We start from the raw sequence: 3,050 nt of genomic DNA, 5'->3' as shown, positions 1-3,050 counted from the left end.
CGCCACCTCCCTCCTCCTCTTGCTTCGTCCGCTTCCCCGGCGGCGTGGAGAAGAGCAAAGTTGCGACAGCGGCCGAGGGGCTCTGCCCAGGTGAAGGGGGCGCCGCGGGGGGTGGGGGATGGCGCGGCCCTGCGGCGGGGGCGGAGGGAAGATAAAGAAACTTGCTTTCCGCGGCCCCCACCCCGCGCGGGTTCGGATCTTGCGTGGACCGAGCCCTCGTGGCGAGACGCGGCAACACCGCTGGGACCGAGGCCGGCACCGGGACCCAGACCCGGACCTCGCGCCTGGGCCGGCTCGGCGGGCGCAGGCAGCGGGCCAGGCCGGCACCCAGGCAAGGGCGGGGTGGGTGGCTGTACACCGGACCGAACCGGAGACTCTGGTGGCCTGGGCGCGGGCCGAACCCGGACCGGGCCGAGTTGGGTGGCGAAGTAGGACGTGGATTCGGGGGCGGGGCGCGGCAGGAGGGGGAAACCAGGCCCCGCCGGACTGGCCTGGGCGTGGGGGCGGGGGGCGAGTTCGGGGCACTTGCTGGGCTCGGGACCGAGCGGTAGGGCGGGGCGGCGCTAGGGGCTGGGCCGGACCCGCGGGGAGAGGGTGAGGGGGGGAAACGGGGGTGGAGTAGGGGCGTGGAGTTGCTAGCGGGGTCTGGCCTCGGCCGGGGGCGAAGGTAGATCGGCGGGGCCGCCAGCGGAGGGAGGGAGGCCGCGGCAGCGCGGCGGCGGCGAAGGCCAGCTTCCGCGGAGTTTGTGCCCCGGCTTCCCGGGCTCCGGCCGCCTCACGCGCACAAATGGGGCTAGGGGACGGACTGGTAAGCAACTGCGAGTGTTAGACGGTGTTCGGCGGCGATTCCGGGAAAAGCTAGGAAAGGCACCGTCTGCAATTATGCCGCACCCCCCACCCACCTCTTAGCATCTGGATTTTGCTCTCAGGGGGCCGCGGACCCTCCCCGCCACAACCCTTTCACTCTCCAGCACTCCCACCGCCTCCCCCCCTTCCTAGGCCATCTGACTCTCCTAGGGGTATGTGTTTGGGGGCTGGAGGACGGTGAGGGGGGCGGCGGTATACTCTCCCTCCCACGGCAGAAGCCTAGTTCGTATCTTATTCTTACATGTAGCGTTGCTTCGAGTCATGTGGACATTGGGGTTTAGATAATCTAACTCCATTCTTCCACCCCAAGCGATTTGATGGCTTTTAAGGAAAGGGAGGAATCCCTGGATTTCCACGCCTAGGACGAGGTTTGAGGATTGAGATTCACCCCCAGCTCACTTCCACTCCCAACCCCTCTTTCCTTGTAAGCCATTTCCACGGGGATCCGAACTTTGGGGGGCGGTATTAACGTGCTTCTCTATCTCTACACAGGGTCGGCGTGGCCAAGGACGGCTAGTCTCTGAGGGAAAGTAGCCACCAGTCCAACTCGGGTCGCCCCCACTATTACTTCGGTGAAAGGGGCAACGCTAAGGAGATACTGGTGGGCAGGGACCCAGTATAAGGGAGGGGGCTGGGTAGTCGCCCCCGGAGGGACTCCATTTCTAGTAAGGTAGGGAGAAGCGAGCTCGGGCTTCAGGGGAGGGGCTCTGGGGAGGGAGATGGGGGGTGGCGACGACGGGGGGGGGGCGGGGACAAGGGGGGAGTCACGCCCTGCTAGCAAGGGGAGCCTCCCTCAGGCCCCTGGGAGAAGGGGACTGAATGTATCCGTTCTGTGATGCCCAGCAGGGGAGGTCTGGGGTCTCTGGATTTGCACACTGGATCGGGCACCAGTGGCCAGAGAAAGTCAGGTCGGGGCATATGGTGGAGAGCGTTGGGGGAAAGAGACAGAAACCCCTGGCTTTGGAGCCCTGATCTTTTCCCTTCCTCAACCTTCCCATTTGAGGGGCGTTGAGGGCGGGGGGGGGGGAGCGTGGGGCTCTTGCAGCCCCTAGGATTGAGCGCCTCCGCCTCTCCTGGGAGTCTAGCTTTTTGCCCGGCTTGCTGCAGCCACTGCTGCTGCCTCCCTCTCCGGAATCCGCTTGGTCCTCGGAGCGATCCCCTCCTCCTCCCCTCCCCTCCCAGTGTCACCGGGGCTGCTTGGCTCTGCCCCCTTCGCCGCCGCTTGCTCCCTGCTTTCGTCCCTCCCTCTCTTGCTCGCTCCCTCCCTTCGCCTCCACCTCCCCATTCCTCCCCCCCGGCGGGTGGCATTCTGGGAGTTGTAGTCCGGTGGAGCGGCGGCTGGCGCCGCCCGCGAACCCCGCCGGACTCCACTTCCCGTCGAGCCCTGCGACCGGCACCCACTCCACCAGGCTTCGCTCGCACACACAGACACACACACACACCGCTCTCCCCCTCACTCTTTCGCTCGCCGCGGCTGCTGCCAGTGTGTGGCTCTGTCTCTCCTCCGCTTTGCCGAGCCCTCCCTTCTTCCTCTCAGTTCCTAGAGTCCGACCGCCGCCGCCGCGGAGAGAGAGGAGAAGGAGGTCGGTGGCAATAAGGGGCGGAGGGGGGGCACCAGATCGGGGCAGTATTAGGCGGGTGGCGGCTCAGAGTGGGTAAGAGGGAGCCCGGGTGGCGGCCTGAGCCTCCCCGCGGAGCCGACCCGGGAACAGGTGCGTCTTTTTTTCTCTCCCCCAACCCCTCCACCCCTTTTGACTCCCCGGCTTTCTCGTATCCCCCCACCCGCTTCTTTCTATCCTAAGCGTTTTCCCAACCCTGTCCCTTCATCGCCCCGCGGCCGCTCTGCTTGCCCCCCGGGGGCGCCGTCCTCTTCGTGTCCCCGGACGTAGCGCTCCCTGGAGCTCGCTCTGTCCTCGCCCCTCCCTTCGGGACAGCTCCCCTCCACTTCCCACCTTCGTACCCCATCGCTGCCCTACCCTACCCCCTCCTCACCCCCTTCTCCCTTAGCCAGGTGAGACTTGTTCGCCACGATCTGAGAGTCTTCTTCCTGGCTGGGCGGGGGTCTCCATGGAAACGGGGGTCGGGTTGATCCTGGGGGGGGGGACCATTGGAATTACCCCACTCCTCGGAAAGGGAGGTGGAGGCTACCGTCTTGTTAACTACCTGGCCCTAACCACCCCCCC

General features: G+C 66.2%; 1 protein-coding gene across 7 annotated transcripts in view; it reads left to right on the top strand.

Moving 5' to 3' along the window:
* Positions 1-3,050, top strand: part of BCORL1 (BCL6 corepressor like 1) — a 63,842-nt gene continuing 60,792 nt past the window's right edge. The window contains exons 1-2 of one of the 7 annotated variants that reach the window (XM_040468117.1): positions 679-808; positions 1,360-1,537. The gene's annotated coding sequence lies outside the window, so the exon portion shown is untranslated. Of the gene's footprint in view, positions 91-677; positions 809-844; positions 1,538-1,909; positions 2,451-2,539; positions 2,580-3,050 lie in introns of those variants that run through there. The other 6 variants (XM_040468119.1, XM_040468121.1, XM_040468118.1 and 3 more) reach the window with 6 other exon arrangements.

This window comes from Herpailurus yagouaroundi, unplaced genomic scaffold (genome assembly GCF_014898765.1).
Source record: "Herpailurus yagouaroundi ecotype Mexico unplaced genomic scaffold, PumYag 67681, whole genome shotgun sequence".
NCBI lineage: Eukaryota > Metazoa > Chordata > Mammalia > Carnivora > Felidae > Herpailurus > Herpailurus yagouaroundi.
Note: the sequence above shows the minus strand (reverse complement) of the source record. Positions and strands in the feature narration are given on the sequence as shown.